General features: G+C 44.4%; 1 long non-coding RNA gene across 1 annotated transcript; it reads right to left on the reverse strand.

Annotated features, from left to right (window-relative positions):
- Positions 1-14,739: 14,739 nt before the first annotated feature.
- Positions 14,740-15,690, reverse strand: LOC134451919 (uncharacterized). The gene is made up of 3 exons (XR_010035310.1): positions 15,583-15,690; positions 15,156-15,328; positions 14,740-14,899 (listed from the first exon to the last, which is right to left on the reverse strand). It is a non-coding gene; the product is annotated as an uncharacterized LOC134451919 (long non-coding RNA).
- Between the last annotated feature and the right edge of the window lie 1,741 nt (positions 15,691-17,431).

Consider the following 17,431-nt stretch of genomic DNA (forward strand, 5'->3'; position numbering starts at 1 on the left):
TAGGTGTTGTTTTAGTGCTTTTTCATAAGTGGTAGACTAGAGAGACGTTATTGTTTGTGGTGAAGCAGACATTATTGTGTAGCCTACCAGCCCGACATAGCCTACATTTCCTCACGCATTGCATGGAACACAAACAACAGTCCTGTTCCAGAAATCTTGCCTGTGCCATAATTGCAAAAACATTCCGTTTGATATACATTTTGAAGATTGTCAAACTGAAACTGTCAATATCTACTCTCGCTGAATGTTTGTGTTATGATCGCGCATTTGCGACTCATGTTTGTCAGACGGTATTCTAATACACCTCGCGGTTGTTGCGCTTGATAAAGCCAACCTCGCGGTTGTCGCGCTTGACTTTTTTTTTGCAAACTGAATTCATTTGGAGTTGTAACTGGCATTCTAACGCAGAGAACAACTGTCAGGTTTAGGCCAAATCGATGTGGGCCAGTGCTTTAGGATCTAGAACTAGCTCTAGAAATCTAGTAGCCTGGCTCTGACTTTGCTGTAACTGCTGCGCAGCTCCTCCCTCTCTAAAGGAGCCGCTGCCCTTTTTAACAGTCAGTGGCAGATTCATTCTCTCTCTCTCTCTCTCTCTCTCTCTCTCTCTCTCTCGCCTCTCTATCTCTCTGTCTGTCTCTCTCTCTCCTCTCTCTCTCTCTCTCTCTCTCTCTCTCTCTGCCCATTAGAAATGCTGAATTGTTGAGGTCATGTTGTTTAAATAGTCTAAATGTTTGATATAGATGTATCTGTATTTGCCTCTACAATTTATAGCACTGTTCATTTTGAAATGTCAGTATATTATGACTGTAAATCCTTCCTAGCATACTCAAAACACTTTTCAAATATTGCAGTGATTTTTTTCATCCCCAAATATCAACCATTTTTTATGATGAGATGCATTTTGGAAAAAAGAGATGAGCTCTGGTCTAATGCGCCATCTTAAGAAACCCCCCTAGGTTTTTTTTCGTCACTATTTCGCTAGCGTGCCTATTCTGAATGAGCCATTTTGATATAGATTAATCTAGATTAATCTAGATTAATTTCATAATTACAGTGAGATTAATCTAGATTAAAAAAAATAATCTATGCCCACCCCTAATTATAAGTGGATGTACTGGAAGTCTCAGAGTGCTGTGGCTGTGCAGCATGTGGCGACTGAAGATCATGTGTGGAGATGGTTTAGTGTATGTGGCATAGCTGTGCTGTGCATGTGTGGAGATGGCTTTGTGTATGTGTTAGGGCTGTAACGATACACTCAATTCACAATTCGGTTCCTGTTACGTTTTTTGACCTACGGTACGATACACCCCACGATTTCGAACTTTCCAACATTATAAAATGAATTCATCAATAAAAACTGATAGTTTGTAGGTAGAATAGGTTACAAGAGGCTTGGAAGCACTATCACTTCACGTCAAGTGGTTATTTTCTGGACTGGTGGGTAACAAAACGTTTAAAGGTTGTATCACGATACAGTATCATGACTCTGTGTATCACGATTTCTCGGTTCGATACAATATCGCTACAGCCCTAGTATGTGTCATTGCTGTGCTGTGCTGTGCATGTGTGGAGATGGTTTAGTGTATGTGTCATTGCTGTGCTGTGCATGTGTGGAGATGGCTTTGTGTATGTGTCATTGCTGTGCTGTGCTGTGCTGAGCATGTAGAGAGATGGTGAGGTGAACGCATGGGCAAGGTGGTGATGGGAATATGAAAATACCATGTGAGGAGGTATGTGTGTGTGTGCATGCATGTGTCCAAACGAGGTTTGAGGACCCTGCACAGACACAGAAACATCTATCTGTATCTCTCTCTCTCTCTCTCTCTCTCTCTCTCTCTCTCTCTCTCTCTCTCTCTCTCTCCCTCTCCCTCTCCCTCTCCCTCTCTCTATCTCTCTCTCTCTCTCTCTCTCTCTCCCTCTCCCTCTCCCTCTCCCTCTCCCTCCCTCTCTCTCTCTCTCTCTCTCTCTCTCTCTCTCTCTCTCTCTCTCTCACTGGCAAAGACAGTGTCAGGGAGTTTAAGAGGACGCACTCAGTGGCTGAACAATTCCACACAGGGCCCCAGCGCAAAACACTGTTAGGACCCTGCCTCCACACACTCTGCATAGGTCATAATAGGGTCCCGATCCACCAATATGGGTGGGCCCTCTGCCCAGGAGCAAATGCCCTGCTTGGCCCTCCTATAGCTCCGGCCCTGGCTGTATGCTGTGCATGGAGAGATGGTGACGTGTGCTCTGTCATACAAGGGCAAAGTGCAGTAACTCAATGTTTCTCAACAGGGGTGCCACGGGCCCCCCTCAGGGGTGCCGAGGAAACGTGGCTGATAAATAAATGATGTAATATAATACATATTTGTCTAAATTGATAAGTTAATGCTAGTCAGTGGAATCTGCCATTTACGCACAATAAAGTAAATATAGGTCGCCCCAGTCAGCTGCAACTTCAAGCGTAGGTCGTGTGACATCTCCAAATGTGTTACTTTTCTAAGCTTGTGTGTTATCAGATGCAATGCCATGTTACGGCTTGGTGGTTTGGGTTGCCGTGATTTTTTTCTTGAATTGAAAGGGTGCCTCGCCTAAAAAAAGGTTGAGAAACACTGCAGGAACTACCTGTAGATGTTTTGTCAAAACTGAGTTTAGGTTTTCATAACACCGCCTTTATCTAGTGACAAAACCTTATGGTCCGAATGTGTCCCATTTTAGAGACATTGCCATGTCAAATTTGAGTAACCAGGGGGCGCTGTGGCGCAGCGCGCTAAGCCCCCCCACATTTGGGCTTAAATTGTCCACAGTGACCCCGGTTCGAGTCCGGTCGGGGTCATTTCCCGGCCCTGCCCCATCTCTCTCTCCCAGTCATTTCTTGTCTACTCTCACACTGTCCTATAATGATAAAGCCCAAAAAGCCCCCAAAAAATACTTTTTTTTTTTAAACAAAAATCTAAAAAAATATATCAAAACTATTGGTGATACGTACCTTGAGGGCCTTTTTCTCAGTTTCAAAGTTGGCGTAGTTACTGCATTTTGCCTTTTTTGGTCTGTACGAGAGGATGCTGTGCCGTGCAGGTGGAGATGGTGATGTATATGGGATGATGCCGTGCTTTGCATGTGGAAATGTGTGGAGAGGTGATGTCTGTATGTGAGGATGCTGTGCTTTGCATGTGGAGATGGTGATTTAAGTATATGCGGATGCTGTGCTTTGCATGTGGAGATGTGTGATGTATATGGGATGATGCTGTGCTGTGCAGGTGGAGATGGTGATTTAAGTATGTGCGGATGCTGTGCTGTGCAGGTGGAGATGTGTGGAGATGGTGATGTGGTCTGTACGAGAGGACGCTGTGCTGTGCAGGTGGAGATGGTGATGTATATGCGGATGCTGTGCTTTGCATGTGGAAATGTGTGGAGAGGTGATGTCTGTATGTGAGGATGCTGTGCTTTGCATGTGGAGATGGTGATTTAAGTATATGCGGATGCTGTGCTTTGCATGTGGAGATGGTGATTTAAGTATATGCGGATGCTGTGCTTTGCATGTGGAGTTGTGTGGAGAGGTGATGTGGTCTGTATGTGAGGATGCTGTGCCGGTGCAGGTGGAGATGGTGATGTACAGTGTATGTGCGGATGCTGTGTTGTAGGCTTCATGGCCAGTATTCAGGGCTGTTGCTACCTGTACTGTGTGGAGCTGGCGTGAGTTTAGTTAATATGCGGCCGGCCGGCCGGCCCATCTTGGCCCATTTGAGGAGCGCTGTCAGAGCAGCGTGCAGCCGATCGCTCTCTCTCCTCACGCGTACAGTAGCTTCAGGCTCCTCTCCTCTCCTCTCCTCTCCTCTCCTCTCCTCCCCTTTCCTCTCCTTTCCTCTCCTCTCCTCTCCTCTCCTCTCCTCTCCTCCCCTTTCCTCTCCTTTCCTCTCCTCTCCTCTCCTCTCCTATCGCTTAGCTCCAGGCTCTTCTCTTCTCCTCTCCTCTCCTTTCTTCTGCTCTCCTTTCTTCTCCTCTCCTCAGCTTCTCACCGCTCCTCTCCTCTGCTTCTCACCGTTCCTCGTCTCTCCTTTCCTTGCCTCGCCTCGCCTCGTCTCGTCTCTCCTCTCCTCTCCTCTCCTCTCCTCTCCTCGTCTCTCCTCTCCTCTTCTCTTCTCTTCTCTCCTCTCCTTTCCTCTAGCTTAGCTCCAGGCTCTTCTCTTCTCCTCTCCTCTCCTTTCCTCTGCTCTCCTCTCCTCTCCTCTCCTCTGCTTCTCACCGTTCCTCGTCTCTCCTTTCCTTGCCTCGCCTCGCCTCACCTTACCTCATCTCGTCTCGTCTCGTCTCGTCTCGTCTCTCCTCTCCTCTCCTCTCCTCCTCTCCTCTCCTCTCCTCTCCTCGTCTCTCCTCTCCTCGTCTCTCCTCTCCTCTCCTCTCCTCTGCTTCTTACTGCTCCTGAAATAGCAGAATTGTCACTCCAATTCCAGGGCCACAATGAAACCAGGACAACTCCTCTCTTCCCCATCATACATTCTCTCTCTCTCTCTCTCTCTCTCTCTCTCTCTCTCTCTCTCTCTCTCTCTCTCTCTCTCTCTCTCTCTCTCTCTCTCTCTCTCTCTCTCTCTCTCGATCTTTCTCTCTCTCTCCCATTCTTTCTTACTCTCTCTCCTCTTTGCCTTCTCGTTGCCTCCCTTTATTCTTTCTCTCTCTGACACGTTGACGCTCTTCTGTCTTTTTTCCTGCTCTTTTCACTCTGTTTCCCTCTCTCGCTATCTGTCTCTTCCTCTTACCACTCCATCTGCCATCTCCTCTCTGTCTGTTTCACTGCTGTCCATACCTATTTCTCTCCTCCTCCTTGTCTTCCTCCTCCTTCTCCTCCTCCTTCTCTTCCTCTTCCTCCTCCTCGTCTTCCTCCTCCTTCTCCTCCTCCTTCTCTTCCTCTTCCTCCTCCTCCTCCTTCTCCTCCTCCTCCTCCTTCTCTTCCTCCTCCTTGTCTTCTTCCTCCTTCTCCTCCTCCTCCTCCTCTTCCATATTTCTTCTATTATTATTTCCATTAATGGAACCAATTTCCATGTCCTCCATCTTACTGGGCCGCTCTACTACACCGCCAGAGATGCCCACTGCCTCCTGCACTCATTTTAGCCATTACCGTACAGCGCTGCACTGGGGGAGAAATAAGTCCGGACACTTTTGGACTTAAAGGGACCCCTCAAAATTAGCGGCGCAGAACTGACTCACCGGTGGGCCCCGCACCCTGTTTGGGTCCCTATTTTCAGAAATGAAGAAAACTTTTCTTTTCTTGTAACATTTCTTAAAATAGGGGCCCATGAGGGTGCAGGGCCCACTGGGAAATGCCCGCTATGCCAGATGGCCAGTCCAGCCCTGACCGTGTCTGCTCCTGGATGTTTTCCCCATCCATACAGGAGGGGGAATGGTCCTGTTTGACAGTGCAAGGTCACCTGCTACCGCTCGTGTCAGGGCCGGATAGGCTACATATGGCTGAAGCCTAGGGCCCCCCTTCTGTTAGAGGGCCCCTGATTGGCCAAAGGAGAAAAAAAACATTTCTAGTAGAATTGCGACATGACACTGCATTTCAAACATTAGTCTGTCATGTTGAATACTGTCAACTCTTGTTAATAATAACCTTGTCCACCAGATAGTAAACATGTTATCCTTTATTCCTCGTTCAGAGTTTTGGTGGTATTGTCACAGAATTTTCTTTCTGAGGGGGGCCTACAGCAATCTGTAGCCTAGGGGCCCTGTGCCATCTTTATCTGGCCCTGGCTGGCATTAGCTGTATTTCCCTTCCCTTGCTTTGCTTTTCCCTCACCTCCTGTTTGACAGTGGTCACCAGTTACTGCTGCCATTGACTGTACTTCCCCTCCCTTGCGTTTTCCCTGGCCTTGCTGTGGCTATGTAGCCTGATTATCATCGACATTCAAATATCTTCGAGGCTTAAATAAAAAAAAAAATGCAACTGCACTTGTTCTGTATATTTCATGTGCACTTTGTATTTGCTTGTGATGTTGGCTTGATTATGTCCTCTTTTGAAAGTCGCTTTGGTTATAAAGCGTCTGCCAAATGTAATGTAATCTAATGTAATATGTAGCCTGATTATCATCGACATTCAAATATCTTTGAGACTTGGTCTGACCGAGAGCATAACAATTAACGCTTCCCAAATGGCATGGTTGACCCGCCTCCCTAGCTTTGCTACTGGTGTGTCTGACAATGTGCGTGGATTTCCCAATTTTTCTGGTGATCTGAAACGACACTTACATTGCTCTTGGCCTGACTAGAGGCGATTCTGAAGGCGTTGCGTCACTAGGAGGGCGCTGCCTGGCTAGTATTTCCCTTCCCTTGCGTTTTCCCCTGGTCTGTCTGTGTCTGTGGCTGTGGCTGTGTTTTACAGTGTGATGGGCACTCTGAGTAATGATGTCTGATGGAGGTGCCAGGTGCAGTTTGAGGAGGAGGTTATGATGGTGATCAGGGCTGTTCAGGCTCTGGCTTATAGAGTACTGCACCTCAGACCTGGAGTCAAATGGGGCCAGGCTATATGTCAAACATTATGCTAGAATTAAAAGGATATCATAGATGAAGAGAGGATGTCTGCACTTCGGCCTTGGTGGTGCTCACAGTCAAGGACAGCAGTATCTAGACAAAGTGGGCTAAATATTAGCCCGATATTATAGATGACTTGTTTTTTTGGAAGTGTGTGGAGCAAAATACCTTCTTTTCTTTCATAAAAAATGTGTGAATTGCATACTGAATGCTGAAAGAAAGCCTGGCCTCAGTTCATGACATGCAATACACGTACAGTAGACACACAATGCAATTTGTAAAAATGTACAATAGTGTAAAACTCCTTAATGTCCACCTTTCATTGTGTTTCTCTCAAAGATGTCGAGTGGTCATATTGTCAAAGGCCGCAAGTTGCTGAGGATGCACAACCTGGGCAACTTTATTGCTTAAAGTATTAGCTATAACTTATTTTCCTCATGTTGAAGTTTAAAGCATTAACCAAATCCTAATTGCCAATTACTTAGACACGTAATCCAATATAATCCAACAATCCTAAATGAGGTTTAAAAACAGGTAATTTGATGGCCCTTTGGAGCATGACGCCTCTTTAAGTGCATCATCTTGATGCAGCAAACTTCTTTTCTTTCTCCAATGCACTTGTTTACTCCATTCATCTGCACGTTACTGATGCTACAGATGGCTCACTGCAAAGTGAGATGTTTTGAGGGCGTCATACATTTCTTACAAGTAGAGGATTGATTTATCTTTTATGTGCATATTGTATATTGTCAAGGGTATACGCACGTACAGAAGAGAGGCAAAATAAATATATAATACGGTTTGCAGCTTTATGTCTCTCAGAGATGTCGCTCTATCTTTGGCATCCTAACAAGGTCGCAAATGTCAACACGCGTTCTGTCGGTACAAGATGAAGTGTCTATCAGAAAAATACAATTTCTCATCCCCGCTTTGGAGAGAGAGAGAGAGAGAGAGAGAGAGAGAGATGGGGTGAATCCAGAGACCTGCTGCAGATTTAATATTGGGTGGTGTGCCAGAGAGCAATTTCACAGATAAATGTCCGTCCTGAACCAGGCCTTCAGATGCGTGCTGTGTTCATTTCTCCACCAGGCCTTCAGACGCGTGCTGCTGTGTTCATTTCTCCCTGTTTGTTTCCTTCAGGTGCGACAGAATATTGGATACTCTAGGATGTCATACCCAAGAATAAGCTACCTGCCAAAGTAGTTGCGAAGTCAAACTGGCCTCTGAGGCTGAAATGATTACTTGCCCCAGTCATGTTTGACCAGCGATTGACCAGTTGGTAGTCAGGTGTCAACATTTCATAACATGCCAAGCCCTGCACATAAGATCAAAACTTGACTGTTGGCCTTTCTTTTGCAAATACGCGTATGACTGTCATGGCCACTTTGTTTTTTGAGCTTTTTAGATGTTCCCTGACTGCACTTTATTTATGGTCTCAGGTTGCACTGTTTTCTTGACAATTAAAAGTGCACTGTGTAGGATGGTGGCCAGAGTGGGTATTGCAACTGTGCTCATGGCTAACTTTTGATCTTTTCAAGAATAGTTACTAAGTAATAAACTAATATTTACTAGTATTACCGAAATACAGGAAATGTTGCCACTAAAAAGGTCTGTTTCTGATATTCAAAATGGCGGACATGGAGAAGATGCCCCTTTTCATGTATGAAAAGTGCAATTTTCCCAGTCATGATGAATGCTTAGAATTTGATGGTGGTGATAAGTATTTGTGAAAAAGGTAACATTTGTGAATGGGCAGCCTGAATTCCGCAAATAAACTACTAAAAATGAAGAGTTCAGATGCAAAACCCCCTAACTCTAAGTCTGAAGACCTTGCACTTTTATGTTTTTAGAGAATCCCGTTGTTGGTTTGGTTTACATTCATATACTTGATAATACATATAAATAGATATATTACATAAATAAAATAAAAAAATATGCAATTTTGATAGCTTTGTATTAAATAAAAATGAATTAAGATTATTTTCTGAAATGGCACTTAGGGGGTTTTGCATCTGAACTCTTCAAATGTTACACAGTGCACCTTTAAGTCCCGTGTATCAACATTGTGTATACCTAAAAACTTCCATGTTTCTCCTTGCTGTGGTCCCATCATGCCCTTCATGACTTGTCTGTGTTGCCCTAATACTTTCCCTGTCTCCCCTCTTGTTCGTCCATATGTCCTTACGCTGCAGAAATCTGAAATTACAATAGAGACTCACATCCCACGGGGTTTCACCAGCCACCTTGATAATTGCACCCAAACTCATCAGGGACCAAAGGTATTACCGAGACACCTCACACGCACACACGCGCACGCACACGCACACACACACACACACACACACACACACACACACACACACACACACACACACACACACACACATAGACACACACAGGCGTGGACTTACAATGACCCAGAAACCCTGTGATGAAGGCCGTGTGTTAGCTCCAGGCTTGTCTAAAATGATCTGTCGTTCTCATTTTGTCTCTCTCTTCTCTTTCACTCGCACACTTTTTTTCTGTCACTTTCTCTTTCCCTCCCTCCCTTTTTTCTTCACGCTCTTTCTTTTTTTCCCCTCTTGGTCTCTCTTCCCTTCTTTTCCGCTGCTTTCTGTTTTCCATTTCCATTTTTCAATTATCTTCTGTCTTTTTTATTCCCTCCATTTTTCTTGCATTCCATCCCTTTTTTTCTTTCTATTAGTCTCTCTCTTTCACTTCCTCCATGTCTCTCTCACTTCCCCTCTGCCCGTTTTTTTCTCTTTCTTTCCCATTCCCTCCCTTTTTCTCTTTCTCGTCCTCTTTCTCTCGCTCCCTCTCTCCCCCCCGTTTGATGGCCAGGTATGCTACGCTACGCGGCTCTCCTCTTCTCCTCGGGACATAATTACTGTTAACAGAGAGCTATTAATGTGGCGGCCAGCCGGACTCACCTGCAGGTGAGGGGAAATAAAGGACTAATTGGAAACAGTAATTAAAGCGGCGGGGAGCTACCGCGGCTAGCGCTGAGCTACGCTGTGACGAGACGAGGGCCCGAGGCATGCACGGAGGACCCTGTGGAGCAGGACCCAGAAACGTGTGTGTGCGTGTGCGTGTGCGTGTGCGTGTGCGCGTACGCGTGGTGCGTGCGTGCGTGTGTGCGAGCGTTCCTGTGTGTGTGTGTCTGTTCCTGTGTGTGTGTGTGTGTGTGTGAATGCAGGGAGGGACAAACGGGTCAGTTGTTCCGGGCCCAGGGAGACGGGGGTTGCAGAATTGTTTGTATGTAGGCTATTCATTGTATGCTTTGAAAGGAAGGCCCCTTTCAGATGATCTTGTCCCAGGCCCAGACAATGCTGTGTGTGTGTGTGCGCGCGCATGTGTGTGCCCGTGTCCGTGCAAGCTTGTGTGTGTGTGCGTTTGTGTGTGTATGCGTTTGTCTGCGTATGGTGACACAAGAGCCCCTGTGGAGCCCCACGGTTCAGCGGCAGGTTAGCGCAGGCTAGTTTTCTCCGCACCAATGGGCCGATCTGTCACTAAGCAGCTTTCAGCTCTCGGTCTCACTTGTTGCTGCGTCTGGTCTGAGAGTGTGACAGAGACAAAGAAGAGGAGGAGAAAGAGAAGACAAAGAAAGAAAGAGAGAAAAAGTTCAGAGTCCCAGAGTGCCTGACATTCAAAACCGCCCGGGGTCTAAATTAGGGCAACGGAAGGGTACATGCTGTTGTGTCGCTGCTATCGAGCTAGCGAGCTAGCCGAGGGGGGTGTATTAGCCTAGTTTGGTGAATGCTGTTTCAGCGGCCCCAACAGAACATTATCTCCTAGAAAAAATGTAGGCCTACGCATCTTTTTAGTATCTAGAGACTGGAGCTGTGGAACAGCAGCATGTTAATCCTGATGGTGAAAGTATCTTCTTCATAGGGATGTCTTGAGGCCATATTCCTCATATACGTGTTAGATAACTTTGCCAGCTGCCAAACTTTCAGTATGACTTTGGCAACACAACAATGACAAAGTTAGTATGTCTGGGTACACTACTCTGTCGCTGGAATTTTGTTAACTATGTTACCTTTGTTAACTTTCTGTGTTACCTTTGTTAACTTTGCTACCTGTGGTTATCAAAGTCGGACCACCACACAACTCTTTCGTTCAGCCACACAACACTCTTGGCACATTCAGGTCGATTGAGAGAACTGTGCCAGCTCCCACTCCCGCGCCCGCTCCCCCACCTAATCGACCGTTAACCGGCCGGCGTGTTCACGCAGATGATCTTCGCATTCGTGAACCAGAAATGCCTATGGGGAGATAAGTAGGCCTAACTATGCAAAAGTACAATAATTTAGAGAAACAAAATATGTGATTATTGCTTGAATGTGCGCTTCAATGAAGTCTGTCGTTTTCTGGCAGGCAGTCACTTTTGAGCACAACACCAGTAGTGACAGCGTTCTAGTCAAGCTGAAAAAAAGTATCTGGGCATTCTGAGAAGAGAGGAGAGTCATATTCACAGTAAATTCTGCAGGGCTGATTCAACACTCCCGGCAGACTGGTGTATGCATCTCATGCCTTTGCAAGTTAAATCGTGGTCCTCAACACTGTGGAAAAGCACTTGTTTCACGTGACGAGGTTTGCACAGTTTTCCTGCTGTGTCGGCGAATTTCTGTTGCCAAACGCGAAAATGCTAAGCTGTGCCCTGACCAAAACCATCCCTAACCCTAACATTTTAGTAAAGCAACAACTCTGCTGCATTACTTTTGCAAAACAGCAAAAAAGCAAGTCCAGACCAAAACCACCCCTAAGCCTAACCTGTCACCGCTCACCGGGTGTTGTATTAGAGTTAGCATGCAAAAGTTGTGGTGCACAGACGCCATAGACGGTTCAATAATAATTAATAATAATAATAATAATAATTGTATTTGTATAGCACTGTATGATACAGTGCTATACAAATACAGTCAAGTCAAGTCAAGTCAAGTTTCTTGTCAATTTCTTTACATGCACTGGTCATACAAAGAATTTGAAATTGCGTTTCTTGCTCTCCCATGCAGACATAGACTAATCTAGGTAAGGACATAGACAGTATAGACATAGACAGTACTCATACATGGACATAAGACAGTATGGACGTAGACATTGCTCATACAGACATTTAAAGTGCAAGACTGGACAACAGAAGACTTGTAGAGAACATACATTAAGAGGAGGTATTTTGTTGTGCTTTTTCTAAAAGTCCTTTATAGCGTTCTGACATAGTAATAGTAGCATTTGAAGAAAATAAATTCAATTATTATTATTATTAATTATTATTGAACCGTCTATGGCGTCTTGTATACAAGGGATGCAACTGAAAGTGCTTAACAAATGAGAAAGAAAAACACAATTGTTAGAGATGGATTTAAAAGGAGAGGAAGAGAGGAGAGGCAGAGATAGCAGGAAGGCAGAGGAAGAAGAGATAGAAAGAGATTGTAGAGTCACAAGGTCAACGTAGGTTTGGACCAGGATTCTTAGATGCGTAAGGTCCATAGTGGCTGGGTCTAGCATAAGTCATAGATAGTCACACTGAAATTGGGCGCTCAAATTGGTAGTGAAGTTGGTGTGATAATCAAGTGCAGTGTTGTGATGCCATGTTGCTTTCTGACACCTGAGTGTGTGCCGGTCAGTAAGTCTTTCTTGAATTTATCACGAGGATGGAAACTGTAGCCAGTGTTGCCAGATTGGGCGGTTTCTCTCCAAATTGGGCCAGAGATTCTTTAAGTATAGAGATATGCCAACATAATAGGTTTCTATGGGCACCTAATGTGACCAGGTTCCGGTCTGCCTAAAGGGGCGTGTCATAATGCTCCTAGCATTGAATAGAACAGTCCTTAGGTCTGCCTAGGTCTGCCTAAAGGGGGATTTCCCCCCCAATAATAGAACCAGGAAACAATGGGCCAATGGAACCTCTCTCTCTCTACTCTCCAAATTGGGCTGCTTAGAATGACCGTCTGTTGGTAAAAATGAGTAAAAAGGGCATGGTTTTTTTTTTTCTTCCAATTGTTGATCATAGAAATCAATAGAATTTAGTTCAAATTAGACGGGATGAAACTGCTGGTGCAAATACAGCAGGCCTACCTATTTGTTTACCATTCAGATCCCATAGACAAGGGGACTGTGTCTTGCTCTTGCTCTTGCTGTTGTGGTTTTGGAAATGGTCAGTAGCCTACTACATTAGATAAATGCAATCACATTAAGTATTCCTGATGGAAAGACGGCAAGAGAGATGTGGTTTCTCAGGGCTTCCTTCATGGGATTTATGTAATGTGACAAGGCATTGAGACATAGCCAGCCTGTACGAGAGGGTTTTTATGTAATATTGTAAGGCATTGAGAGGTGCTTTGCCAGCGTGTTGTACTGTGTAGTGTAGTACTATATGAATTCGTCTTTATCCTCATCTGTAATTCCGTAGAGATTTGCTTTTCTAAGGCCAAGGGATTCATGTTCATTTCCTTCACCTTATTCACTCCACATTTGAAGGGTTCAGATGCAAAGCCCCCTAAATGCCTTTTCAGAAAATAATCTCAATTTATTTTTTATTTAATTCAAAGCCATCAAAATTGCATATTTTTTTATTTTATTTATGTAATAAAACTATTTATATGTCGAAAGGGAAGTTGCAAAGCAGGTCACCAACTTCCTAAACCAGAACGGATTACTGGACCCAAAACAATCTGGTTTCAGAAGTGGACATTCAACTGAAACTGCGTTACTCTCAGTGACTGAAGCTCTAAGGACTGCAAGAACGGAAGGACTATCCTCGGTCCTCATCCTACTAGACCTGTCTGCAGCATTTGACACAGTCAACCACAAGATCCTCCTGAGGATACTCACAGCCATGGGAATCACAGGCGTTGTCCACTCATGGTTCAACTCCTACCTCTCTGGACGCACCTTCAGTGTGTCATGGCAAGGGAAACTGTCTACGACTCACACCCTCTCCACAGGCGTACCCCAAGGATCAGTGCTGGGACCCCTTCTGTTTCAATATACACCCCCTCTCTGGGACGTGTCATTCAATCACATGGGTTCTCCTACCACTGGTATGCTGATGACACCCAGATGTACCTGTCATTCCATCCAGAGCACACCACAGTTTCGGAACGCATCTCTGCCTGCCTCACCGATTTGTAAACATGGATGAAGGACCACCAGCTACAGCTGAACCTGGCCAAGACAGAGCTCCTGGGGATCCCAGCTAAAGACTCGCTCAGTCACAACATCAACCTCAAGATAGGCTCCACCATCGTGACCCCAAACAAAGTCGCCAAAAACCTTGGCGTCATGATTGATGATGAGCTGTCATGCTCCAACTACATCAACTCAGTCACCCGGACCTGTCGATTCCAGATGTCCAACGTACGGAATATCAGACCTTTGCTGCCATAATATTCCACACAACAACTGGTCCAGGCCACGGTCCTGTCCCGCGTTGACTACCGCAACTTACTCATGACAGGTCTACCTGCTTGTGCGCTAAAACCTCTGCAGATGATCCAGAATGTGGCGACACGGTTGATATTCAATCAACCCAAAAGGACCCATCCCAGATAGCAAGCTTACATTGAATCGATGTAGAGTCAGCATTCCATTGTCGACGGTAAACCATTGAAACAACATCAGATTTCGATGTTGATTTAGCATCAGTTTGCACCCTCGACTAACATTGAAACTATGTTGATTTTGTAACTATGGATCCACGTAACTTCAACTGTATTTCGATACGTGCCTATATTGAAACAACATTGAAATTTCAACGTAACTAAAAATCAATGAGCTTTCAATGTTATTTCAATAGAAAGCCTACCAGAATTATCTGGCTCATATATCCTGCTTTATCTACAGCCAGGATCCTAATATAATATAAAATAGGCTAATAAATATGAAACACAAGATGTTTATTAAGAAAGATGTTTATTATTTGAATTATTTTAATTACTGTCACCGCGAGCGGCACCTCCAGCTCTGTCCGGTGTGGCAGCTTTTGTGATATGCACCGGAATTCTCATCCGCACGTACATCTGCTTGTACGAGGCTATGGCAAGCGATGTGGGACAAATGTATGGCAGGAACCGAATGTCAACATAAACAGAGATTAGGCCTACACAATCTTCGATATGGTCAGCAATTGTTTTGGGACTGTCATTTATGTTATGCCTACACTCTGGAATTAGATCAGAGTCTTGTTGTTACACAGGCATATTTGATTTACCCCAACTGTACCCTGTACTTAACTTTACTCGGTCTACAAGCAGATACAGGGCGGATGAGAACTCCGGTGCATATCACAAAATCTGCCACACCGGCGCATAGCGCAGCCATTTCTGCACATCTTGTGTAAAAACAAGATCATCCATCCCACCAGGCTGTTGAGCGTGAGCGAGGGCATCTGAAACACACAAAATATAGTTTTAATTAAAATGAATCCTAACAACACACATCGGTCCGTAAAACTTTGCAAAATAGGTTATATTGAAAATCCCATATCGTGCAATTTCTGAAATATTGTAATGAATGTTATCACAACAGGTGTATCGTGTTGCGATAGTAGGCCTACATCTGTTGTGATAACATCCATTACAATACTTACACCATCTGGAGGAATACAGCAGGAAATATGGTATTGTGGGATGAATGTAGCCTACAGTTAGCAGGGCGTCAGTTCTGTTCCAGTCTTCCTAATCAAGGTCCCCGACCTCTGCTGCGTCTGTCTCCCTCCTCCTCCATCTCTGGCCATCGGTCCTACTGGGCTGTTAGGTCGTTATTGTGATGGGCCAGGAAAGTCAGAGCTGGATCTCTCGTCGTGGTCGTGGAAGGTCTAAAGCACATACACACAAGTTAAGTTTATTACGTTTTAAGTGTGTGTTCCAGCAACTGACACCAGTACACTGATGGCAGTTCACAGAATGGCTGCAGTATAAAGCTCGCTAGCCGGCTAGCCTGTTTCATTCAGCTTGTGTTGCCGATCGGAGGAAATCGGCCGTGACCGCACCTGGCGCTCTCAATAGGAAAACTGTGGCCGTTTATGGATCGCAGAACACTTACTGTGTAAAAGTATGAAAGTCTGCTTACCTGTAATTGTTCCTGGATCCGAGCGTGCGCCACTCTTTGTCTCGTCCCGTTCAGCAACGACCGATAACTTCAATCTTTCCCGGTAAACTATATATCGATGGCCTTTCGATCATATGTGATTACCCGATCAACACAAAATCAATGACTTTTCAACATGACTGTTATCACCCGGTAAACCAAATATCAATGATACACCAATCATAATAAGGACGACCATGAATCAATGTTGTTTCAATATCATTGCTGTCAACTTTATTTTAGGTCGGGTTACATCGGTTTAACAATGGTGATTCAACATCTATTTTGCATCAATATTTCAATGTCGACCATTCTGATGATTCAGATGGAAAATCAATATCTATTCAATGTCAGCTTGCTATCTGGGATGTTACTCCTCTATTTATTGAGTTGCACTGGTTACCGATCGCCGCCCGGATCAAGCACAAGGCATTGACCCTTGCCTACAAAACCATCACAGGAACGGCCCCAGCTTATCTGAAGGACCTACTAACGCCTTTTGTTACTGGAAGAGAACTGCGCTCATCCAGCACAAGCCGTCTGGCTCTGCCATCCAGTCGCTCTAGGTACTCCCAGTCAAGATTGTTCTCCGTTGTGGTACCCAAGTGGTGGAACGGTCTCCCAGAGGCAGCAAGACTAAGCACATCTCTTGCAGCCTTCAAGAAACAACTAAAGACCTTCCTCTTTCGAGAGAATCTACTAGACTAATGCTTGAGCTGGCCTTGCCCCAGGGCAGACTCCTGACATGATGTTTAGTTTAGTTTAGTTTGTGTGTGTGTCTTTGTGTGTGTGTACTCGTTATTTACTCTTTAAAAAAAAAAAAAAACTAACCCCTCTTTGCAACTGCACTTGTTGTTCTGTATATCTCCTGTGCACTTTGTATTTGCTTGTGATGTTGGCTTGATTATGTCCTCTTTTGAAAGTCGCTTTGGTTATAAAGCGTCTGCCAAATGCAATGTAATGTAGTAATATGTATTATTATTAATAGTAATATTATTATTATTATTATTATTATTATATGTATTATAAAGTACATGAATGTAAACCAATCCAACAACTGGGTTCTCTAAAAATATAGAAGTGCAGGTCTTCAGAAATGGAGTTAGGGGGTTTTGAATCTGAACTCTTCATTTATTCACATATTTAGCTTAATGCAATACACTGTGCCAGAAAAAAAGGTATACAATTCTCCCTATAGTGTTGTAGCCATCTGGCATACATTTTGCATTTCCTCGATTCAATAAATAAGACACGGCATGATACAACAGAATAAATCTGCACTAATGTAATCAATCAATCAATCAACCAACCAACCAATCACTTGGCACTTAGGTATGTGTGTCAACTCTCAGTGTCTTTCTGCTTTGTCCTATTTGTGTGAACAGCTGTTAAGTAGAGCTACACATTCTTCCTGTGCTAGGCTAGATCATGATGTTATGAAATTAGGCTCAATCTCTTCCAAAGTAATCTTTTTTAGAAATATTACTGTGCATGTGTGCGTGCATGTGTGCGTGTGTGTGCACTTTCCAACGTGAACCCTGGACAAGTGGTGTGGTAAAGCAGCCTCCAGAGATGGTGTGTGAATGTGGGAATGTGTAACTTACAGTATGTGTGTATGTGTCTGTGCATTTTGAAAGCGCTTTGAGTCAAATTCACAGTTTTGATACTGTGGTATATCAATAGGCTACATATTGTATTATATTGTGTGTATTTTGAAAGCGCTTTGAGTCAACTTCATAGTTGTGATACTGTGCGACATAAATAAAATACATATTGAATTGCATTGTACTAACCCATTTAAGGTTATGGAGATAGACAGTATATCATATAA

The sequence above is a fragment of the Engraulis encrasicolus genome, chromosome 7 (assembly GCF_034702125.1).
Source record: "Engraulis encrasicolus isolate BLACKSEA-1 chromosome 7, IST_EnEncr_1.0, whole genome shotgun sequence".
NCBI lineage: Eukaryota > Metazoa > Chordata > Actinopteri > Clupeiformes > Engraulidae > Engraulis > Engraulis encrasicolus.